The sequence below is a fragment of the Chiroxiphia lanceolata genome, chromosome 1 (assembly GCF_009829145.1).
Source record: "Chiroxiphia lanceolata isolate bChiLan1 chromosome 1, bChiLan1.pri, whole genome shotgun sequence".
NCBI classification, from domain to species: Eukaryota; Metazoa; Chordata; class Aves; order Passeriformes; family Pipridae; genus Chiroxiphia; species Chiroxiphia lanceolata.
In genome coordinates this window covers 127,476,141-127,502,478 of record NC_045637.1, presented here as the reverse complement: position 1 = coordinate 127,502,478, position 26,338 = coordinate 127,476,141, and the positions used below count along the sequence as shown (strand labels likewise).

Below are 26,338 nucleotides of genomic sequence, written 5' to 3'. Positions count from 1 at the left end.
CAGCGTAATGATTGTATTTGCAAATCAAAGCCATGTATAAATTTTTAACATCCACACCCATGCATGGGGACCAGAACATACAGTTCAAAAAAAGAAGTAATAAAACATTCTTAAGAACTTTCAGCATCATTACATATATCCCCATCACCAGGATTTTTTCATTCAGTAGTTTTTAAAATACAGTACATGCCAAATGTTGATCCCAATTCAAATTTTGTGTTTCTTTTTCATGAATAGTAATTAGCTCAGGACTTTCAGTAGTGCTTGAAACAACCATTCCTCCCTCTCAGAGTTGTAAGCATGGATTTTTTTACTACTAGAGGGTTTTGCTCCTGTGGTAGATGATGGTGGGATTAAGGGATTCAACAGAATGCTGTTGTATTGTGCACAGATTTGTGTATTCCCACTATAATAGGAAATTATAGTGTTGCTAATTTAAGTCAAATAGTTGTAATCAGGGTTAGAAATAATGTCAAAGTTACTCTACATAGATCATTTTATACCCTCTGTGTAATGGACTGGCTTAAACTCACTATGTCTTTAATGAAAGAATTTAATTATGGATACAAAACAATTTATTCAACTTCCAACGCAATTCAGTTCTTTGGGGTAGGGGAAAAGGTAAACCTTAACAATCACTATAAACATCTATGCGGTTTTCAATTGTCACAGGATATAGGATACTGTACATTCACCATGCTTAGACCGAGTAATTTAAATAGTAAATGGGATGTTAGGACTACTGTTTCTCATTAATTCTATGTACTTTTATAAACAGGGTAAATATCTGTCCCTGATCTGGTAATGAATCCATTCTGTGAGGAAACTGTGGTGTTAAATGCAAAAATCCAACTATGGTCCTGTTGAAGCAATAACACCATTTCCTAATGACCTCAAAGGAGTGAAATGAAGTCTGTACTATTCTGCTGATTTTCTTGTAGTGTCCATTATGCTCTCAGAAGATAGGATACTAGTCCAAAACGAAAACCTATGCCTGGCAGTGAGAGCTGTACCTTGGAAAGGCTGTCATGTGCAGCAATGTGAGAAAAGCCCAACTGCCCTGTAAAAGTAACACAGGATTTGGAAGAACAGCTGTGAAATAAGCACGACTGGAATTCAGAAAACTTCTTACTAAAGGCTACTACAGCTGCTACTTTGTTTCTAGACCTAAAACACAAAAAGAGGCACATGCCTATGATCTAAATATATGAACAGCATAACTTGTTTTGTTATCTGCCTTGTAGAAAAAGCAGAGAGCCTATAAACATCTTACCCCATCAGTGCAGAGCGAAATAGTGACACCGGTACAGTAGCACTTCTAGTCTTTACGCAGGTTTGATACGTTCTGAGCACAGAATACTTGTCTGATTTCTCATGGAAGTTGCTGTCTCATCTTGCCTGTTGGTGCAAGCATGGAAGAATACAATGTGAGTAATGAGCTGTTTATGCAGGACAGGTTCTGCGTTGAGCTCTGACCACTGCAGCTCTACATGGCCTTTGCAAAAGCACTTGGGAACTTGCTGTGCCTGTATAGAGCTGAATCCTCTTGCACTTTGAGTACTGTGAGCATCTATGTGTTTAAAGGAACTTCAACTGTGTTTATCTGTTAGGCAGAGCTTCCAGCTAATAAAAAGCAGTCCAAAAGAGGCATGCTTTCAGCAAATATTAGGTCCAAAGAATAACCATATACATAACTATATATACAAAATTTTTCAAAATTACAGTAAATACAGTACATACCAAATTGGCCCTAACACAGTGTTTGGTGTTCTTGCTTTTACAGTAGCAGTCCTAGGAACAGTATTTTTTTCTTTTTAAAGGCAATTGTATCTCCTTTCAAATTGAGCAGCGGTGAACTTAGCGAGTTGCATCTGCACTGCTAATGCAACTTGCTTGCTAAATTTGTTAACTGGATGGTATAAAAAAAGTCATGCTGTTTGCTACTGCAGAAAAGTAGTAACCTTCACAGAAATGTTTCCATGAAGGATTTTCTGCACGTTAGATTTCAATCCACATAAAACCCAGGGCTGTGATTCTTGCTTTATGCTGTCACAAAGTGTGCAATTGCTCAGGAGAGACTTCTAGAACCATCTGGGTGCAATCTTGTGCAATGCACTGTAGGGTTACCCTGCTTGAGCAGGGAGGTTGAATCAGATGACCCACTGTTGTCCCTTCCAACCGTACCCAATTCTGGGATTCTGGGATTCCTTGTGCTGATCAGAAGTACCTACTGGTACTTGTGTCCCAAGGGACACACTGCAATACTGTTCTTAATATCTCTTTGCATGAGATCTGAAAACAGTCTTTTGTCATGGCATGTGTTTGTGTGCATTTGTAAGTACCTAGTTCTATGGACGTTTAAAGAGAGAAGGGATCAAATCAACATGTTTATGATACAACCTTCCTTGAATTTGTCATTCAAGAAGGTCATTGTACAATTGTGTAAATTTTGTTAGGCATTAGGTGGTCATCTGTGCTTACTAAAACCTATTTAGCTTCAAAAAAAAACTTGCTCTTGATTAGGACTGTCCTTGCAGAACATGCTTTCTGTTCTGCAGGTTCTGCCTCTGTCCTAACTGATCAGTATCTGACTTATGTGCAATAGGGGCAGAGACCTACTTATTAAGGCATCCTAGCCAGTACTGGTGTGTTACTATGCAAGAGTTCATAAAAGATAGTCAAAGAACTCCCACTACACCTGATTCAAGTAACTGATCATAGGGAATGGTAAGGGCAGCGAGCAGAAACCTGATGTCCCATTTCTAGGCTGTCCTTATGAAAAGTAGCATCTATCCTCAGGCACCTTTCTGCTGATGTTAGGTCACTCATTTTTTTAAGTCACAGTGTCACTTATACATCTTCAAAATATGGTTTCTGCATATTGGAAACCATGTATTTAGAAACAAATTGATTATGAATTACAGACTGCTTTGTAAAACTTGTCTTAAAGTAATGCTACTGATGACCACTGTTAACTGCAAGTATGAAAAAATGAAGGCTCTTTGGAGGCTGCTTATAAAATCTGCTGCTTGCTGCTTTTATCTGCCTTCTAACCATCACAACAGCTATTAGGTTATTGCAGGCATTCAGTCATCTGTGCTCTTAACTTGCTTATGCCAAAGAGACCTGCCTTTTAGCTCACAGGATTAATAGCTGAAGTATGGGTGCTAACTAGAACTTGCTTGATTCGACAGTTGTTTGGGTTTTTTTTTTTTTTCTTTCTAAAGAACAGAGAAGCAAGAATGACTCACAAAACTCAATGCCTTTGTCCAGCCCACAGCAGGAACAAGAAACATTATGAAATAGGTGAAATGCCAAAAGTAGAAATGTTCTCTCCTACTGGCTAGAGCAGAGGAAGAATTTAGGTTTGTCTCACTCATATTGCTACTGTCAGAGAGACCAGTAATTACTGTACTCTTGCTTTGAGCAATTCCTGTGGGTTTTTTCCATATAAGGGCTACAGTTTTTCTCAGCGCTCACAAGGAGAATAAAGAGACAAAAGGTATGAGAACATTATTGTCAAATGCCCTCTTTATTGGGGTTTTGCCCAGGAACCACACATCAGTGGCTGTAATACCTTCTTCCTGGTATGTCTTTAGTGCTTTGTCTTCGAAGTCTCTAATCAACACATTTTTCCGGATGTGAAATCACCTGAGATCAGTATTATGCCAGACCCTGTATCACCCATTGATATGATGGCAAATGAAAACTATGCCTAGCAAGGCTGTTTCTGTCTCTAGAGATGAAGCAGCTGCTACTTCATGACTAAATGGAATTTATGCAGCAGATCATTTTTTATATGCATTAAAATATTTTAAAGAAAAGCACATCTCAAAACAGAGAATGCTACTTAAAATAAAATCAGAAAACTAATTATCTTCCAGACTCTAAGTCTGACTCCTACAGATTCTGTAAAAGGACTTTTTCTGGTTCAGCTTATATTTCTCTGAGATTGGATAACAGGTTATTGTTCTTCATAAGAAATTTCAAATTATCTACTACACAGTAAGTCCCAAAATTTTTAGTTTTGAAATTTAGGTAATCCATTATAGCACTCTTGTAGTTCATTTGTTGGGTTTTGGGGTGTGTGTGTAGAAGCAAAAAAGCCTAGACAGCTGAAATTATTTTTTTTTCTCCCCCCCCCCCCAACCCTTTTTAGTTCAGAAAATACTGACTTTACACATTCAACACCTTCAGTGAAAATATACTCAATATAGTTCTTTGCATAAGGCAGGTAATCTGTCCAGCTTGTCTTTGATTTCCTTACGAGATTGACAAAGCTCTGAGTATTTTCCTCCCATTGTATTCCTTACATCTAGCAATTCTTTACACTGTTAAAATTCAGGTTTAGTCTTGGCTCAAGTGCAAGCAATTTCTGATCAGTGTAGATCCTAGACCCTTAAGAATCATTTATTTGGTTATCTTTTATGGTTTGGAGCTTCTAAAGGAAAAAAAAGGAAGTGGAAATTTACTCAAGCTAAAAAGTTTGTTCGAAAAGGTTTTTTTTTTCTTTTAATTCTTTCGTTCACTGAAGATAAGAAACATGTATTAAAACAAAAAAGAGGTTTGGAGATTTTTGACCCCTGCTAATCAAGACTGTGGTACTGAACTTAGCACATCCAGAAACATGACCAAATTAGCGAGAAGAGATTTGGGGAATTTTGCCTGTGAGAGCCTTACAGCAGCAGCTGTTGGCAGAACCATGTGTTTGGGTTTGGAGTCTGCTGGTCAGGGGAGCATTCTTTCCACAACAAAAAGGGAATGTTACATTACTCCCTGCAGTTTGAGAAAGCATGGATGCTTCCTAAATTAGTTAGCCATTGCCTTGTTTGTTTATGTTTTGGGTTGCTTGTATGGCTGCAGAATAGCTTAGATGGCAAAGATGACAAGTCTTACATATTTAACATATTACTTTATTGTTAATAACTGTACCAAAGCCATCTGCTACCACAGTGAGCTACAAAGTCAGAAACAAATGAAGTGAATGGTTGGATATAATATGTGTTTTACAGTAAATGACTGTGTACAGATCAATAAGGGAAGAACTACTGCTAGTCAGTATATTTAGGCTAATTGATACTTACCTGTGTTCAGAGTAGACAAGATCTGAAATTGCAAGTAGCTGTTATCATAATTTTATATTGTGGTAGCAGTGGAAAACTCATTCACGTACTTAGTCCTAGTGAGCTAAACACTGTGCAGTCACAGAGAGGAAAAGAAAGTACCAGCCTGAAGTGGATGCACTGCAGAGGGTGGAAAATTGAAGATGAGAAGACAGTAGGAAGAGAGTGATATGATTGCAATAGTATTCACCGCCAGTATGTGAAAAATAGGTCTCCAGAAATGGTGAAAAATCATAAAAAGGTTCTTTTTTAATCCTCTTGTAAAATTCCACCTTATCCTACGCGTTTTTCAGTATTTTTTCTGCAGCCAGAAAAACTCCATGCTTACTAAGTTTATAAGGTCAAAGAAAGATATGTTAAAAATTCACACTATGTGTGGGTGAACTCAAGTCACTTTTGAGTGTTGTTGATTTCATCAGGTTTCAAAGAGGTTGTCGAGTTCTCAGATATAATTTAGGTCCTTCAAAATTTTGGGAAAAACACATCTCTAGGAAGAATAGATAAATCCTTCAACTCAGCCACAAGAGAAGCTTAATTGAGGCTTACCTCTTTCTGCAATAGCTAAATCAGCTATCTGTAAGCTGCAAATCCGCAGGGAATCAGTCTTTCTTGTAACTACACTTTGGTATGGTCTCATGGAACTTCTCATTTGACCAGGTGATGTTATTTTCAGCTTCTGTTGGTATGAGGATAAATCAATACTGATAATGGCGGGTATTTCTTTTATACAGTCCCTCCTAGCTTGCAAAAGATGGACAATGTCATATTTGACTGAACACATCAAGAATGAGCATAAAAGACCATTTTTTCCTCACCATTCTCACCCAGCCCAGTACTACTTTCTTCATTGCTTCTTTGACCACCAGCTTGCCTTGAATGCCATTGCTTCAAGCAATTACTGTAATTACCATGTTTTTCCTCAAGGACATGAAGTGCTATTAGCCAGTGTTTTGTGCCATGCTTTAAGTGCCTGCTCAGTCTGCCTGTGCTTGGAACCATTCTGTTTGTTGGATTAGTTTGGTTTTTTCCCCTTCAGCAATCTTGTTTCATATTTTTACTTCCACAAATGATTGCAAGGTCTAACCTAGGTAATTTTAAACCGATAAGTTTGTTCGGATAACAGCAGTACTTGTTGGAAGTGCATGGAAAATTCCTATTGATGCTGAAACTATTTCGGTAATTATGAAAAATGAAAAAATATTTCTTTTTGGATTGCTATATTAGTGCTTAGATTTTAGTTATTACTGTGCAACTATTAAAATTACAGTGTGAGTTCCATTATATTTAATTAATAGTTATCATCTCAATTGGCAGTTCTGTATTCTGAAAAATATTCTTAGACCTGCAAGCTCTCTACAGCTCTACTTTTCCCAAATCAATTGTAATAAATGAAATTTGTACTGATACGTAATTTTTTTTTCTCAAAGTGGCCTTTGTTGTGGCATCAAGATTAAAACAAGACTTGAAGAGAACTAAGAGAATAATTCATGCATATTATTGCCTCATATTTATACCATATGTTCCCAATCAGCTCTGTACAGCTTACTATGAAAATTTCACAGCAATTAATGCAACAACAACACAGTTTTTAACTAAATACTAGTGAACAATAAATCATCTGGTGTTTATTAATTTGAAAAGTTTCTTGACTCTGCAGTTGATTATGATACTCTGTAGAGCTTGTGAAACCATGTACTCATAAAAAAGGGGAGATATATTTGTCTTTATATGTGCACCAAGAGACTTCTAAATTTGATATTCTGTATATGTATTTTGTTTCCATTCTTTTAAAGTGGAAAATGACAAGATTGTAAAGTGAAGTTTATGGGTATTCTGCCAGACTCTGTAAGAAATGAATGCCCTTTCCGTGGATAGTGGCACTCCTTTCAAACTGGTCAGGTTTTCCATTTACTCAAAAGGCATCAGAAGATGTTCTGCAGTTTGAGCAGAAAATATACCATCCTTGGGCCTAGCTCTAAGTATATATTCTATGCACAGGTTTTTCAGTTTATATATAGTATAGGAATGTACATGATATTCATCTCCTGAGTGAAAAATGACAGAACTGTTTAGAAAAGATATCAGGAAGTAACCAGAGACCCAAGGACAATCCTAATCAAATATTCACTGACATGGATAACACAGTCTTTTGCTCATTTTAAATCGCACATAGAAAGCGATGAACTATGTCCGTGTGTTTCACTACTATTTCACATATCTGTATGGTACAAAACCCAGACATTTTATGGACTGGGAGTCTATACTGGAAATCCTATCCTTATCAGCGCCTGATTAGGACCTTAGTAGTTTACATTATACTTAATGCATTATATCTGATTATCACATTCTACCTTTTGAACAGATGATAATGTTTGAATTATATGAAATGTATCCATTTATAGATGTTCCAATCAAACTATAGGTTATCCTGCTAACATTTATTTAGTTATTTAGAGTGGTTAGTGAAGGGTCAGAATCACGTTTATAAAATAGGCATTTTCAATGTCATTACCATGAAGAAATCTTCTGAAAAAAACCCCAACAACCAACCAACAAAACAACCCCATAGAAAGCCCTCTCTGGATTGATAGTTCCTACTAGATCAGGGAAAGAGAAGCTCTATTTCAAAGGAATGTGAAAGTATGAAAGACCTGTACTGTCAGGATCTAGATAGTTTAAGGTCAGACTTGGATATAGATACAATAGGAGAGTTTAACTTTGGAAGAGAGTGGAAATTTTTTACCTTTCAAGTAGAACTTTTAAAATGTAGTCAAAATGCCAATCTGGAAAACAAACCTCAGACGTTTCTGTACATAGGTTTAAATATTGACAACTCTTTCTACTGTCCCTTTGTCTCAGAGAATATTCAGTGAATTCCAGCCTTGCCTTCATCTCCTATGTTGCCTTTTTCTTCTGCATGTTTAAGTTCAGAAATGGTGTCAAAGGTTCAGTTATTGGACTGGACTGAAGTTCTGTGCTTGTCATGACTACGTGATCTGATCTTAAATGATATATATGCAGGCACAGACCAAGGAGAATAACACAGATATCAAAGGCTAGAAGAGCGGACTTGAATGTCAGCAGGCAATTGTCCATATGACCAAGAGCATCTGAATCATGTGATACCATTGGCCCTGGAGCTTAGACAGTGACACCTTCTAGGCATGGGGGAAAAGTTACTTTAGGTTGTCAAGGCTTTGTTTTTACTCTATGAAAAAGCCCAACAGAGCAGTGTTCTCAGTCAGGTTGCCTGTGAAATGGATTTTGGATGGCAGCACTGTAATTTTTCCACATTTGGAAATGTTAGTCGGAAAAAATGGCTAAGGTGTTGGAAAACATTTATGGTTAACCTGGTTGTGATAGTGTCCTTGTGATTTTCTGAAGCATTTGTAAGCAACTTTAAGTCAAATAACCCAGTCTTTCTCTTGTGCTCTTTGGTAAAGACTACCTGCCCTGGTGCACACAGTGGCTTACTCGCTTTCTTGATGTTCATAGAAGAAAACTCCTTGAATCTCTGGGGTATTTTGTGATGAACAAGTGAGTATCCACTGGTTATGTAATCGCATTGTGTGGGACTGGTGCTAGAAATAGTATTTTTTTAGTACTATATTGGTTAGTTTTATGAAACTAGATGAATTGTCACACAGCTGTGTGTTATTTTGATCTGGCGTACGATGGGACTTGGGAAAAATAAAGCTCAAGTCCTCCAATCTGAGGAGGTATCCTGAGAATAGACCTCCCTGAAACTGTTAGTTGTAACTAGTGAGACAATGTTGGGTGGTGTGTGCAGATGAGGGAAAACAATCAAATATTTACCTACAAGAGAAGCTCTAGGCTTAGTCTTTCATACAAGGGTGACTGGTTGGTGTGTGCAGGTGTAGCAGTAAGTCCTGGTGTGTGTCTGGGGCTGCTGGGTGTTGTTGCAATACATATAACAAACATTTAAAGCATGAGAGCAATGCAGACAGATGAGTGCACTGGGTTTACAAATGTTAAATTACACCCACAAACTACTTTCCTTTGTGTACTGCCTGAACCTGTGGCACATTCCAAAGGAGAAGTAAATGGATATGTCTGAGCTGACCTAGCTCACATACTGCCTGCATATTAGTTGTGCTGGAAAAAGACCAACATATATTGAATATCTTTATTCAAGCCTATATGATGCTGGCTAATATATTTCTTTTTGTATAGTGGAAAAAAAAATTAGTAAGTGCTTGAATGCAAAGATAATTAGTTATTAGCACCAGAAATTATTTTGAATCTAATTTATGTTTAGCATCAAAGCAAAAGTTTGTCCTATAACCCTTTCTAATAATATCTCAATGTATGCTTTAGAAATAATACCATCATTTCCTACCAGCTGTTGCACAATTCTGTGTTGTTAGATCGTGCAAAATTCCCACTGCACAAAATAAATACACAGTGTTCTGTAGTTGGCAGACCTATAAACATTTTTTTTTTTCGTTTATGAGTGAAGGAAGACATAGGAAACAGAATTGTGGTGCTTTGGTTCAGTCTAATCATTAATGAGAGTGAAAAAAAAAGATAAAAAATCTCAAAAGCATTGCCTTGAAATGTCTTTCCTTCTTAACTGGCAATGAAACTATTTGTTCCCTGCAGCTTTATCGAAAGCAAAGGTTTAATTTCACATACAGTCACTACTTTGACATAGCACGGGCATTTGGATATTCACATAGTCCTACATTCAGCCTGGATAGCCTCGTGCTCTCTGGCACGCACACAGCAGGCAAGAGCTCTCCAGCTGTGCACCTGATAGAACCATTTACATCTATTTACACTGTGAATCCTTCTGCCTGAGAGGCAGAACTCTGTACCCGGCAGTTGCTTGCTTAGGAAGGAATAAACTGCTTTTAGGACAAGGGCAGTACAGCGTGTTGCTTTGCAACTATAGGGAGGAGATTTGTGTTCTGAGTGTGCTTTCAGGGGATGGGCAGAGATATTTTTTTTTATTTAGCTTGAAAGCTACTTAATCACAAAACTACATTATAGAGGTTCTTCTGCAGGTCTTCCATAAGGAATGTTCAGGGCTCTCTCAGTCAATAATTAAATAAAAGAAATCAATTTTTGTTATTTAGTTTGGCACAATGCACTATGTCAGCAAACCTCCATGTATTATTATGAACCAAAGTTTCATTTAAAGACATTAAAATGTGGATATTCCTTCAGAAATAACTTTCCAAGAATTCTGTCAAAACTGAAATACGACAGTTGTCATTCATAGGTAAAAATTATTAAAATAAGCTAAAAATCACCATTAAGGTTACAGTTACAGGAAAATAGACATCAGAAAGCATAAGCATGAGCAGTTTAAATATCAAGCTATTTTTCAAGGTCCTCATGAACCTTGCTGACATATGAGAAAGCATCAAAGCATCAAGATAATCATCAGTACTCACACTGCCTTATGAGCCATCAAACCAGATTCATTTAGGACTACCAAAGCATAAAGTTTCTAGTAAAGATAATCTGCCAGGTTGTCTTGGTTGAAGTAGGTGTGGTCTTTGTAAACCTCCAGTTTCCAAACCTTGTGCAGTGAAGAAAAGTGCTGCTAATTCGAGCTGTTACCTCCCTTGTGCTAGATGTTACTATTTGTTTAACTACTTCTTTCCGTGGTCAGGCAATGTTTCCTTCTGAGCGGTGGGATGAGTAGCAGAGGGTTAACTGAACACTCCTTAAACCTTCCCAGGAAGTTTTTTTAGAACCTGTCTGTCCAGAAACCTAAGGCTTGAAGGAGAAAGAACTTTGCTCTGTAAGCAAACTTAAATTTACCTGCATTTCAGAAAAACAAACCAAAAACCAAAAAAGAAACCCAAAAAACCCCTGAAGTTTTGACACTGTGGTTTCAATCCCTGCAATATAGTTTAGGTGTATCTAATTTTCCAGCCCTGCTTATAAAGCTGATTTATCGTAACATACCATACATACTTTGATTCCAGGTTAATCAACCCTAAAAAACCTGTTATTTTTTCAAAGCAGCCTGATATGGCTATGTACTAAACTCTTGTCACTATTTTATGGTCTCTGGGCTCTAATTCTCTAGAGTCCTTTAGAATTGCTGGGCTATGTTCCTAGTGCTGTGATCCAGCTGCTAGGTGGTTAACATAACATTATACAAACACAGATGTTTCCCTTTCTTTTGCGAAGAATAACACTCTTAATTGCAGCTGGAAAACCAGAAATGTTGCCCATTATCAGCACCTCTTGGAGAGGTAGAGAGATTAAAAGAACTGGAGTTTGTTGCTAAATAATTCTGGCTGAATAATAAATAAGTAAGTAAAAAGTGTTTAATCCAGCAATACAATTAATTTTATACAGATTTAAAAAAAAAGTATTGAAGTTTTTTTTTTTTTTCAAACACAGGCCTAATAAGAGTAAGAGTTTTTATTTCTGAGATGGAAACACTGGTTTAAAACAAGATCTCACAAGCAGTGCCAAATTTAATTTGATACACTGAGTCTGGAAATCTCCCTGTACATGCTTTTTTCTTCATCAGTCAATCATGGAAGCATGACTTCTTAAGCTTTATTTTTCTCCCCACTTGGACAGGTGTGTCCGTTGTCTGCATTACACTGGAAAGTATTTTTCTTCTAAAGATCTCAGTGAAACTTACAGTCAAATGCAAGATTTTCTTAATAGGCTTTTTTTCTTTTGACTTTTTGGCCTAGTAATTGAGAGCATAAACTACATAGAATGAATTTCTATCTGCATAGAGAGAGAAAACAGCACAGATGCAGCCTGAAATGCTTAAACAAAGTTGCTGAGGCAGGTCTCCTCTTGCTTCTCTGTGTGGTGTAGGACTGCATTTTTTTATTTAAAACATTTTTCCTGTAACATTTTTTTTTTTTATTTAAGACCTTTAATTAAATGCTAAAGAAGCTGTATTTTTACCTCGGTTTGCCTAATGTTATGAGTCATCCCATGACAAGGTGCTTTAGCTGTGCTGTGAGAGACACTTGCTGAGGTCTGTCCCAGGCAGAGCTGCATGCTGCAGTTACCTCAGCATGAGATGTCTTGTACTCTCTATGCTTTAAAGTTAGGAGGGTGTGTGCATTGCTCTCTCAATCTAACTCTTGCAGGATTCTTCTCTTTTAATGTCAAACTCATGAGTCTGGTCTCTTCATTCTGCTGTGAAATAAAATGAGATGCACAGTGAATACTTAGTTAAAGGATAAGAAAGCTGTCCCTTAGCAAACAGCTGTTAAAAAAATTCTTTTCAAGTTGGTTAGCCATTGATAATAGCTGAGCAACCTGGTCTAAGTTGCATCTTGGATCCAACTCTGAATTTGGCCCTACTCTGAGCGTGGGCCTGCTGCAGAGGTTCCTTCCAGACTAAACTATTCCAGGAGTCTATGAATAATCAAGCTTACTCAATCATTTGATCAAGTTTAAAAAAAAATAAATTTGAAAAATCACTTCTTCCTTTACTGAACTGTTTTTCTGTATTTTTAATATTCTGTTTGTCATAGGATTTTTCTTACCATATTTCCTAGTTAATAATATGTTTGCTAGCTAACCAGAAATACTGCAAATTTGCAGTGCTTCACATCAGCAAAAGCTGCTAGTAGCCACATTTCTTTCGTTCTATCAGAATTTGTTCCCTGTGAGGTTTAGTGCTGTGCAAATAGACACCCATTTGCAGAACTTCCCCCCTTCTCAGGACTCCTATTTTCTATTTCTCAGATCTTTTTGTGGAGGCTCCTGTACAAGATCTCCTTAAGCCACTCGAGTTACAACTTATCTGTAAGCTTAAACTGTTTAAATATTAGGTAGTAGCTAACCTTTGTTCTCTGAGGCCGAAGCCAGTTCCCAGGCCTCACACAGGCAATTCCTCCAGCACGTCTGCAGAGTAATGACAGTGAACAGCTGGGGGCTGGCAGCTCTTTTCTCAGTGGTCTCCTACTTTCATCCTTTACCCTGCTGCAGATTTTTCAGCTACAGGTTTTGCAGCTGATTTCCTTGCACATCTGCCCTTGAGAAGTAGGAGGAGGATCATGCTCATATCTCTGTTACTCTGTTCACACATGAGCTTAAACTACTCACAGAGGTCAATGTGTGTGAAAACTACGAAACAGAGTGGCTGAACTCTGGGCAGATATTTTTGCCTTTAGCACTCTCAAGAAAAGAGAGAGAGAAGACAGCAGTGGTTGCAGTAATAATATCTCCATCCACTGCAGTTATGTGCTTCAATGGGCATGTCCCAGATTCTTGGGATGAAACCAGAGGAAAAAAAACAACCCTGCACTATTGTAAATTTTTAAGAATCTTTATTTCTGATCTGAATGCAAAAAATTAATTTGTAGCTTTTTATCTATAAGACAACATGACACTTTTGTCATGCCCTAGAGGTTCTCCACTCTATAATATAAATTCAGGGAATGAGAGTTGCAGGCCATGTCTCTGAGATAAACTAGCCCTAGGTATCCATCTTCTTGTTCTTCCTCTCTTCACAAGACTTTGCAGTGCAAAACCTGGCATATGTTTTAGATGTACTGTCCGAAAAGTGCAGTGCTTCCAGGTAGGAACATGCTGGCATCTGCATACCATTGTCTCTTGATAGTGGAAAAGTACAAACATTACAAGCTCTGGTTTTTCAGCAAATCTTGTCTTAACAAGAAAGATTTGCTTCTGCAGTCTGAACACAGGAGTCCTACACAACATGGCCTGCCAGGGGTTTACTTTAAGCTTGAAGTACTCAGCAGACGAGACAGATTCAGGCTAGATATTCACTGAAGCACAATTGAAAACTCAGAGTCACCCATAGGCATAAGCTAAAGGAGGTTTTGTTTTTCCATGAATAAGACAAATGAAAAAGCAGATCTCCTTGTTGCTCCTTCAGTGACTCTAAGTGTGAAAGAGTTCCAGGACAAAGGTTTGTACTCATTCTGGAAAACATTCCAGGGCAGGGCAGCAAAGTGAGGGTCAAGAGGCACAGAACAAGGTGGTGAGACGTGAGTCCTGTTTCCAACATTACCGAACAATTGCTGTTATTGCACTAAGAAAACACAGCTTCTGTCTTGTCTCTTCAAAAGGAGATAAGCTGTGTTTGAGATCCCAGCTTTGAGAGGAGCTCTCTAGGTGTTTGTGTTCACAAAAGATTGAACAAAATCCCCAGACTGTGTTACACAGCATGTTTAATTGACCTAGAAGTTGGGTTTAGCCAGACCCAGCTTTTCCATCTCCCCTTCACTGCCAAATTGACTGCCAGATTCTTCTTCAGAAGTCTTGCAGAATTAAGGTCAGACTTCAACAGCCTGAAAATCATAGATCCTCTGTGCACACATTGTCAACCTCCTTTCTGCTGAGAACTCTGCACATCACTTATGTGCACTTACACTCTCCCTAGCAGCTCATGCAGAAAACAAGTGCTAACTTGTTAAAATTTATTTTTTAATCACTGATTTTCAGACTCCCAACAAATTAATAATTAGAAGATAATAAAGTATGTTAGAAAGTGCAAAAGCAGGAACTCTAGCAATCCATGTGTGACGGAAAAATTATAAAAGAGATTTTTAATTGGTCTTGTTTTTGCTTTCCACCACACAGCTCACCTTCCTCTCTTCTGACTTGCTAGCTGTGACTTCAGACAGCGCGTGTATAGAGGAAGTGGTGTCACACTATAAAACTGCCTCTATTATCAGAGCACTGTTCATATAAAAAGAACTTTAGTAGAGGTAGCCAAAGTTTTCTGTTGGATTTATTCCGTTGGATTGTTGGGGATGTGCAATTTTGACAGTGAACTTGTGTCAATACCTAGATGGTTTTGAATCAGGTTTAAGATGTTCAATGGACAATTCTTGTGTGAAAACATTTCCCTCTTCAAAATGGGGAACCCAGAGGCACCTTCATTATCTTCTTAGACTGTACACTGTGTATTATTGAAAGGCAAAATAAAAGACATCTTACCACCAGTTTAGAACCCCCCTTCCCCTTTCTTATACACTTTGGTTTTTATAGTAACATTACTGAAACTATATCATTTCAGAGGACAGATAAATTATGAAGTTGAATCAAATACAGATGATGTAAAACTTTGTCAAGGTTACGGACCAGGCCTTCACAGTGCTTCCTTTGTATTTCACTTGAATCAGTGATTATCTTCCTGTTCCAAGTCCATTCTCTTTCCTCCTATTCAGGAGTTTTCTATTACCCTCCAGACTATTGTATGACTACGCAAGTAACACAAAGTCCTTTGTATGGTAGAAATCAGGCACGAAATAAACACACCTTTATCCTGCACTCTCAAAACCTTCCTTCTTTCTGCATGTAAATACAGTTCCTATTCAAAAAAACACCAGAACTTTATGAAACCGATGTTCCAGTGTTAGCCAGCTGGCAAACTCTTAAAAGTACTGGGAGATTTCTTCCATGAAGTCCTCTGCCTCTGTGACACAGCTCTGCTGTTGCGAACAATTGCCCAGTAATGTGACTGTTCCAGCTTCCTATACTGACAGTCACGGTACTGACTTTAGCCTCTGTAGGAAAGGAAATGATATACAGACACATGAAGTGGGGAGTCTGGGCCTCTTAATGACACCAAACTTTGGAATTTTATTCTTTGCATGTGTTTACTCAGCCCTTTCCTATTCTTGTATCCTGCATAATAAAATCATTTATTCAAGTGCTGTTTTCTGCCTTTTGGTTCTGCACAGCGATGCAAGAGAGGAAAAAGGAGGAAGGAGATTCTTCCTTTGTGCAGGTTGCAATCCTTCCAGCTTCTCCTGCCTGGTGTCAGCAGAGGCACCTCACAAGGAAGGGCAGGGGTCCCAGCAGCCATCAACAGCTGTTAAGCACATGAAGAAGGACCTGTGATTTTCATTGTTCATTCTGATTTGTATAATTTGGGTTAGGGAGGACTATGATCCTACCACACAGAACTACTTAAAACAATAGTCTGTCCTCAGACATATGCAGTTTTTTGGTATTTTCTCTTGTGCTTTCTCTTGGAACAGGTATAATTTTTTTCACTCCCCCTTCCCCCCCACTACTTGCATCAATTTCCCACAGATATATGAACAACTTGTCCATGCCTGACATAATTTAACATACTAATGAGTCAGCAAGGAATTAGACTCTGCTTTTGTACAACATGTCTCATGTTCTGTACTCACTAAAATTATTGGAGTACCCAGTGTGATTGCCTTAAGGATTCCTTGGGGTGATTTTCTCACCAATTACATGATCTGGGTTCAGGGCTTTTTTCCACTACAGCTGTCAGAATTGTCCTGCGATCCTGAAACCATTTGGTCAATTGAGCATCTGTTAGGCAACCTCTGCCTTGCCAAGGGTCTTATGCTCTTTGTTGTGTACTATTTGGAGCTAAGGAGAAAGATGGGAAGTGTCCATCATATATGTGGCACCAGCAAAAACTTGTCAGTTGGTTACTCAACCCCTGATCTCCTACCAGGGATCTCTGAAGGAGAACATTGATTTTTATTTTATAGCAGTGGTTAAATGTTGACTTTGCAAAAGTCTTTTTTCTCTCTTGGGTTTATTGATAATTTCACTCTTGTAAACAGTATATGGTACTCAGATGCTTTGTTAGGATTTCTAAAACGCTGAGACCCCAGTAAGCAGAAACCAGTGGCACTTAGTGTATTTGCTTTGCATATATTCTTAAAGATTTGCATATGTTCTAAAAATATCAGTGTTGTTTTGTTAAAGAGAAGCTTACTTTGGGTGAAATGCCAGGGATTTAATTTACAAGAGTTTAGCAGAGGCATTGCTGTAGATTAGAGTGGTGGAAAATTGTGAACTGATGACATGGGTGGCAGAGAGTTCAAGAAAAATGTATTACTCTGAGCAAAGTTAAATAGAAATGTCTTATTTTAAAAATCAACTGAAAAGACTCACCAGAGCAGATTATATATATATACACATAACCTTCAGAGTGAAATTGAGCCCTATACAAAAAAGCTCTGGTAGCTGAGTGCATTAGGAGCCTTGTTTTGCTTTTGCTTTGATCCCCAATGCAGGAGAAAACCTGTGCCATATATTCCTACTTAGTATCTATCCAATACAGTCCAGAATAAATAGCATTTGTCTGGAATGGAAAATCACCTCTTAATTAACTTTTGCACCAGCATACACATTCCTTTTACTTCCTCAAGTGTGAATTAACATAACTCAGGCTGGGATTTTCAAAGGAGCTTTGGTGAATTAGTTGTCTAAATCCCATAAAAACTAACTCTGAACAGTATTTCTTTATCGTGCAGATATTTGAACTCACTGTTGAGTAAAATGCAGTTTTGCAATTTTATTTTAGTTACAGCCCATGCTGACTATTTCAAGTGATTTGGACAATGAATTTGGTAAATTAATTGTAAAAGCCTCTAATTATTTTCTATCATTCCCTTTATCTATTTATCACTAGGATATCTGTCAACTCTGGTTAACTGTATTTTCTTGCCATATTTCTAAAATTAAAAATAGTATCTTATCCAGAACACTCTACATGAACAAAAAACTGAATCAGCAAAAGAAAATGTATGTTATAATTTTTCATTGATAAAATAATCTGACTAAGAAATAAGATTAAAAATGATAACTAACACATAAGGGAAAGGCTAGCTCTTCTATTAATTGCTTTTAACAAATAAGCTTCCAAAACATCTGTTTGTCACTGACAGACGATGTAGAATTTAAGATACTTTGAGGGTGCATGTGTTAGGTTGAATTTCCATTGGAATATAATGAAGATGGAGATGATGGTAGTGGTTCAGTGGAGACATTAGAAGAAATGCATGGTTAGAGGCTAGGTTAGTGTCTGTTAGATGGGAGCAGGGAATTTTATGAAACAATGTTATGTCAGCCATAAGAGGTCTAATCAGAAAAAAGAAATTTTCCAGTGCCTAGAGGCTGTGGCAAGTAAGTCTTTGTGGGCTTAGAAAAGCAATATGAGGTGGTCATGATAACCAAAATCTGGATTGAAAAAATCTGGAAACAATCTGGATTGAAAGTTCAGCATTAAACTTGAGTTTTGCCCTTTTCAGTCTTTTTTCCCCCTCTATTTTTCTAGTTGTGTTTAGTTTCCAGAGAGCAGCTTCAGCTATTGTCTCTGAATTAGACAATAAAGGGAAAAATACCCCCAAAGTCTCGTTGCTGGGTTTGTTTTGGTTGTGGGTTTTTTGTTGTTGTTGCTTTTTTTAGTATTCTCTTTCTATGGCCTCTCACAATAGAAGCAACTAAGAACAAAATATGTATTCCCAAGATTCAACACTTTTTCATATTAAAAATATGGTAGGAAATGTTCTTGTAGCATTGACATCAGCCCCAGCATTCTCTTAGTAAGTGGGTGAACTCAGACTCTGAAAACTTGGAAATAAATCACATACTTCATCTACTAAATCCTTGAAGTCTGGATATCACAGTTGGGTTTGAAACTTTCTGGGTAGATGGCTTTGCCTAAAAGCAAGACTTGAGGGCTTTGTTTTGACTTAGCATATGTGTTCAGACAAAAATTCTAGACCTTTAAAATTTTACCAGGCACACTTTAAAGCCAGGAAAATGGTGCTTTATTGTGTTTACAATTTAGTGTTATTGTTATTTACTATTTGCTTAAATCTGATAGTGTGTTCAGTGCTGTGTAAGACATAGATTTCATGCCACCTAGCCTGAAGAGTTTATAACACAGAGAACAAAAATAAACATCTCCAGGGCTTTAAATTAAAGAAAAAAAATTAAACTGATATTCTCTGTGGTACAAGAATTCATTTGAATTTACTCAAGCAAAAAGATAACGTCAACATTTAACTGTGTTTAGTTACAAATATCAGACTGGAGAATTAAAGGGATGAATAGTATTTGGCTTTTAATAAAATCCTCCATTCTACATAACCTCATTCCTTCCTTGATTCTACACCCCTGCCTCCCCCCCCCCCCCCAAAAAAAAAGGCAGAAAAAACCTGGGAAATATTACTACATCACATTCCTTTTTATAATCATATCTTTCTGCTGAGGGGAAAAAGATGCACAGCAGGAACTTTCAAAGATATTCTTAATTTATTACAAAAGTTTTACACAGTGAACAATGAAGTTAGAAAATGTATTTAATACGTATGTGCAACAAAACCTTGCATACTATAAAGACTTCATATTTAAAACAACTCACATCCCTATAATCATATCATTAATTATAGTCGGAAAAATTTAGTGTGTTTCTACACCTCTAACACAGTGGCAAGGAATAGAACAAGGATTTGCAGAAATTACATATCCCAGTATTTCTGTGATGGATATTTTCTTTCTCACTGTATTGCTGCCAGATAAAAAAAGAATGGAGTTTTTGTTCAAAAGCTGATCATATTCAAAACCATCTGATCATGTGAAAATCACAAAAAAATCCTTCCCTATCAAGTCTAAAAAGTATGCTCGAAGAACAAATGCCTTTCCTTTTTTTCTCCCTGGGATTACTTGACAACCTAACACATGCACCCTCAATGTGCTCTGCTTGAAAGTCAGAATGAAAAATCTGGGAAAAATCACCACATACAGTGTAAAAGAGTGATGCAAAAGGATGCTCTGTGCCACAATATCTACGGTTGCACATAAAAAGGATTTATCCACTGTGTGAAGAGCAAAAAACCCCAGGGTTTGTTCCAAGCGTATATCTCTTACCACAAAAAAGGCTAAGGCAGCTCAAATCCAAATGTTTGGGCAATGAGGGAGGACTTTACTCTGAGTTTTACCTGTTTCATAAAGCAGCAAAGACCAAAGTAGAATTGTGTAACCTTAAAAGAAGGAGCTACCTTTGAAATTCCCCTATCCTGAAATATTGTTAGATGCAGAACTTCAAGCAGGGTATTTTGCCACCAACATAGAATATTGTCAGAGAGATTAGAAAAACTTTTTTTTTAACTAAACAAGATTTAATTTTTCTATTTTCTTGAATCAGGAATATCAGCCTCTTGATATTTCTTTTTGATAACAGAAAGTCATCACAGTCTATGATGATAAACTTTAACTAGTGCACATTAAAATACCTATTACAGTTGTTGATTTCATCACAATCAGTAACTGAAGATCTCTGACCCTGTTCATGATGTTTGTCTCCATCCATTTAATTTTCATTGAGTTATGGGAAAAACAATGAGTGTAGGGCTGGGAATTAGGACTCCTGAGCTGTTTCCAGGTCTGCAGTGCTTTTTATGAGCAGCCTTGCTGGAAGGTATTTACAAGTACTCAGTGCTTTTAATTCTGATTTGTAGGGACCAGTGGGTGCCCAGCCTCTGCAAATGCTAGGCCTTGATACTTGGTGAACTTCAGTTTCCTCAGCTATATAATTTAGACCATAATGTGTGCATGCCTCACAGAATGAGTAATTAATTAATGTTTCCAAAACATGTGGAGAGCCTCTGGTAAAATATACTGTGAATATGCAACAAAAACATTGTTCACTTTGGTGTGCACTTCCTGGATTCCAGCTTTCTAACCAAGCAAGATCAAGTATAAGAGAAAGTAACAACAGTTTTCAAAGTGCACAGAGTCTGAGGAAAAACATAAAAAGTGACACTGGTGATATTACACCCACATGGCAGCTGACTGGAGAAAACTTCTCTAATCAAGCACTTTGTGACTCTCATATTTTTCTGCACTGCAAGCTATTCATTGAAAGCTGCAGCCTTACTGCACATAAACAAATCAGTATCTTTCCATAGCTGAAGGATGCCAGAAGCTGAAGAGAAAAACAACAACAACAAGACAAAGGCACATACCATCAGAAAAGAGAGAAAAAAACAAAACGTCACAGCACTCTGAGCTCCATAGCTAATGGAAGAAGTGCTTGAGATGGCAAAGTGCTTAGCTGCAAGCCCAGGGGCATAGTAGCATAGCAGGATAGAGACTCGCCATGCTTGAGTTATAACATGTGGATCTTGGCTAATATGTTGTTAACACAGTGCTGAAGGCCAAATTCTCTCTCAGTAGTACAATTTGAGCTGAACAGTGCCCTGAGGACACAGAGGTGGAAGGGGCAATAACCCAGCACATTTTTGAAATGTTATGAAAATAAGCGAGTGTTGCTCATGTTGGGAACTGCTCTCAGGAGAAGATTACACAAATATAAAAAAATGAGGTGTTGAGCTCTCCTAGAGCAAGTAATTAGAAACTGCAAATCATATCTGGCTCTTTGGGGTGTCTTTGTACTACAGATCGAAGTGCCTTTATAATGCAAGTGTTAAAAGAAATTCAGAAGCCTTTTTCTACCTTCTGCTCGTATAAGGCCTGATCTTCAGTGAAATGAATGTATAGACTAAGACTGGATTTAGCAGCTTTTGGATTAAAATCCTAGTACCAGGAAGAACTGCACAGAAGAAACATTGTAAGAACAGTGTACTTCAGCAGAGAAGTAGGCTGTAGAAAAATGCATAAATAACATTGAATCTGTTTCTGGTAAATATCTGAGTGCTTCTCCTGCTGTCATTCATTATCACACTGAATTTCTTTCTCTCTTGTACATTGTGCAGATTTGGTAGTTAGGTACTACTTGTTTTAACTCTCTTTGCAGTTATATTCTAAAACAGAAAAAAATTATTCTGGACTATTCAGTAAAGCTCAAGGAATCTTTACAATGACTGATATTTAGATTCTGCAGAAAATACAGATAACTATTTCTTACAGATGGCTTATCAACTCTTAAGATTTAGATAAATATTTTGCTATTTGATGATCTGTTAAAGTGCCTGGGAAATTAATCTACTTTTTTCCACCTACCTCCTACTTGTGATGTATGAATGAAAAAATAACTTTTTTCCTCATCTGTTGTAAAAAACATTCTTCTCATTTACAAGAACCAAAAGAACAAGAAGAAGGAATGAAAATCTGAAGAGAGTGTATGAAAATGAGTCAACTGTGTCACATTTGCAATCACTTCACAACACATTGAATAATAACTCATACCACCTCTTTTTTTTTTTCTTTTTTTTTTCTTTTTTTTTTTTTTTAGCAGTGAAACATAACTCTGAACTAGTCTTTGCACAGGATGGAGTTTGGCCTCATACATAGAATGTTGCCAGTTCTACCTCACATTCCTGGTTGGGAACACCCTTTTCCCCAAGATATCATAGGCATCATCAATTCAATCCAATTTAAAAAATGGTCTTTGGTGGTACATTTGTTTAAAAAACATTTATGTCTGATTTGCTGCTTTAACTTGGTAAAATGTATTTATGTCAAGTTTCTTAAAAACTTCTCCAACTGCTGTTAGTGAAATGAAGTTAAAAACAGAAACAGTATGTCCTAGAAATGGAATTTACCTTTTCACCTGCAGTATTTCTCTGGGGGTTTTTATATATAGTTTTATTTGTTCTAAATAAAAAAACAGACTCTCTGGCAAAATCTTATGACAAAATTCCAAAAAATTCACCTCTTAAAATTTGGTAGAGAACAAATCTTCTTGTTATATAGATTTCTGTATAAAAGGCATTATTTCTTTTCCTATTTGCTTGTTAATCTGGAACAGAATAGCAGGAAATTATTACAATATATAGTAACGTGAAGAGGATATTTATCCAGGTTTCTGGCAAGGAGTTCAGTGATAAGAGAGAATTCTCACAAGAGATACCATCAGAACCATAATGGGAAGGAAAAAGTCTTACAACCGTTTACTTTTTATTTAAATATTTTATTTTAAATTTGATTCTGAAAATCTCAGACAATTTCAGTTTCCTAGGAAACCTATCTATTAAGAGCATAGAATCATAGAATCGTAGAATCAGATGGGTTGGAAAGGACCTCTGAGATCATCAAGTCCAACCCTTGATCCACTACCACCACAGTTGCTAGACCATGGCACTAAGTGCCACGTCCAGCCTCATCTTAAAAACCTACAGGGACAGAGAATCCACCACTTCCCTGGGCAGCCCATTCCAATGGCTGATTACCCTCTCTGTAAAAAATTTCTTTCTAATATCTAACCTAAACCTCCCATGGCACAGCTTAAGGCCATGCCCTCTTGTCCTACTGCTGATTGCCCAGGAGAAGAGACCAACCCCCACCTGGCTACAACCTCTTCTCAGGTAGTTGTAGAGAGCAATGAGGTCTCCCCTGAGCCTTCTCTTCTCAAGGCTAAACAACCCCAGCTCTCTCAGCCTCTCCTTATAGGACTTGTGTTCAAGTCCCTTCACCAGCCTCGTTGCCCTTCTCTGCACCTGCTCCAGCACCTCAACATCTTTCCTGATGATTTATCACTGCTTGTTATTTTGTCATCATTCATGCCAGTGCAAAGTGAGTTAAAACGCTACTAGCTTTATGGTAGCATGAACGTGATCTAAATATGAGTTTTGCACAAATGCACAGCAATGAATAATCATGCTTTTGGGAAAAAGTTGCTATGCTGATGATTATACAGACTAACTGGAGACCCAAACAATAAGCCTTGAGGATTCTGTTTTGGAGATGCTGTGTTGAATGCTTGCAAGACCTTAGCCTCAGAATGGCTAGAATTAACTTTTAGTCTTCCTGTCTCTTAGTTTGAATTGTCACTTGTCAATTAGTTTTCAAGCTTATATTCATGAAGTGAGTGGGAAATAATAATAGCAATTTTAAAGCTAGGACATCTGCCTATATCTTTACATGATAGTATATTCCTAGAAAATTTTTAAAGAATAATAAATATTTTAACACAAAAAGCCAATTTTAATTCAAAGAAAACTAGCAACAGAGCTGTTTAAAGTTGAAAATTTAGAGTCACTCAGGAAGAACAGTGATAAAGGTCTTATAAGGAGTTTCTTACCCACCCTAGGACTTTGTGGAAGATCCTCATTTCCAGTCAGCATTATAGCTTTCTAAGTGGCATCAAACTATACCCTGTAGACTTCAGTTTCTTCATCTTCTGTGAGGCTGTCTGCACCCAGTTCCCAAGTCCTTGCTCTGACTGTCCTGTTTGGCCCACCTTGTAGCCTTGAGCAGATAGGAATTGTGTTAAGTGCCTGACTCCTATTCCGCAGCACTCCACCTCACCCTGTTGCTCTTTTCTGGGAAGAGAGACATAATTACAGAACAAATGTAGAGCAAACAAATACAACCCTCAAAATAAGCAAATTCTATTATAGGAATTGCTAAAGTTCATGGCCCTAGTTAGTCATTGAATCTTTCTTGCAAAACAAATTGAAAGAATCGGTTGAGTTATGATGTCTTTCTCTCCCAAAACATAACAGTTGTGGTTAATTCCCTCAAATTTGGAAGCCCTGTGAACTTCCTCTTCTACCAAACCAGGAAAAGTGGTATTCAACATGGTCTCTCATAATTCAGATAACTCTTTTATCTTTTTATTGTAAGGTACCAGGCTATCTCATGGTACTCTGGATTTAACATTCCTGTCAAAGCTGGTCCAAACATTCATATTCAGTGATGAACACAAATGTTTGATGATCAGGGTGTAATAAATTTTTCTCTTTTACTGTCTTTTTTCTGAGGTGAAAACAGGGATATTTACTGTGATAGTCTCTGTTTTGTGGCAGAGGGTAAGAAATTCTTGGAATCAGACTCTGAATGTGGAGGAATCCAGTTCTAGGTACAGGAATGCCTTAGTTGAAAAGTTGCTGCCAGCTTCTACATTACAGGAGTTGCATGGTTTTGGCTGCATCAAGAAGCAGAAAAGAAATTAAGAGTGTCACAAAAATTAGATAGCTTCTGTTTGAACTCTTACAAAACTTTCGGTTTTAGATTTAGATGTGTATATACGATGCATTGTCTTAGTAGCCAGGGTAGAGGAGACATTTAAAATAAGGCTGAAGGAAAACTACCAAATTCAGGAAAAAAATTCAAGTTAAGATTGGATTCTCACTTCAAATTAAATAGAAGGATGAACAAACTGGTGTAAACTAGAGTTGCTCAATTGGTTTAATCAGAGGAAAGCAAGGGCATGTGTTGCACTGTGTTGTAAATCCACGTTCTTTTCTTCTTAAAGGACAAGGTGGCTCTTACTCCTAATCTGAACAGGAGAATTTATGCAGCTACACTGACACAATCATAAGAAGTGACATGGGAGTTCAGAATGTATTTTCTATCGGGGCAGGATGCTTTCCATTAAGTGATGTGTTACTTTTGTGCAGTGTAGAAAATGACCAGAATTAACTGTTGAGGTAAACAGTTAATAGGGAGCTATTCTGTATTCTACTGCCATTCATCCAATCTTGCCAAGTCAAACTTTACCTTGCTTTTAGCTTTTCTCAATGCTGATTGAAAGATGTTTTCCATGAGAATTACTAGTACTGACAAGTTTGGCCGTAGTCCTAATGTAATGCTTTTGCTGAAGTGACTCAGCAGGCGAATCCCTTTAACAGATATTAAATGTCAGCCTATGAGACAAGTAGCCCCTGCTGAAATCAATATCTGCTAGTATAGCAGTCATTTAATGGTACTAATTAAAACAGCAGGCTGCTTCTCCCACAGAATTAAAGATAAAATCCATATAAGAAGGTGATCTCTCTATATCCTCTGCCTTTGAATTTTTTAAATGTTAAGGCAGGTTTATTCAGAATTGAGCTTTTTTGACAAAAAAACCGCTTTTACAAGCTGGATGTTTATAAACGTCCATAATAGGTGTATTCCTTTGTAACATGATGAAAGTGTCAAAATCTGACAAAAGACTTAGCATTCCCACATACTAATAAGCTGTGTTTGGATTGAAAACAAGTGGAGAACAACCATGAAATTCTACCTCACTGACAAAAATAACAACAAAAATAACATCTCAATGGTTTGAAGAAAATTTAAATAATGTATTCTTAAGGTTCTGATTACATATCCCAGCCAAAACTAGGATATGTGTGTATTATTTTAGTGGAAGAAGTGTTATTTCAGTGTGCATTCTGATTGGCAGTTTTATATGCAGGAATAAGATATTATTATTAACAATAATAAATATAAGGTGAAAAGGTAATGGTTGCTGTTTTTATTAGCTCATATCACCCCAGGAAGCTGAAATTGTAAGAGACAAAAAGAAAGTCAGTGACATTTATAGGTGAATTAGGAGGGACACACCCCACCCCATGTTTGCTTATACCTGTCACCAAATGATTCCAGTTTTCATAATTCAAATTGGAAATAACTTTAAGGGTGTTGATAAGTGCTTGAGTGGAAGTGACAGCTCCTTTAAAGGAACACGTAATTCAGTCTTTATCCAAAAACCAACCAATTAAAGGCAGCAGAGATACTGCTGGGCGGTGGGGGGTGGGTTGGGGGGGAATAAAGAA

General features: G+C 37.3%; 1 long non-coding RNA gene across 1 annotated transcript; it reads right to left on the bottom strand.

The window, feature by feature from the left end:
• Positions 1-10,274: 10,274 nt before the first annotated feature.
• LOC116791891 lies at positions 10,275-23,999 on the bottom strand. The gene is made up of 3 exons (XR_004358896.1): positions 23,879-23,999; positions 12,036-12,272; positions 10,275-10,332 (listed from the first exon to the last, which is right to left on the bottom strand). It is a non-coding gene; the product is annotated as an uncharacterized LOC116791891 (long non-coding RNA).
• Positions 24,000-26,338: the final 2,339 nt, after the last annotated feature.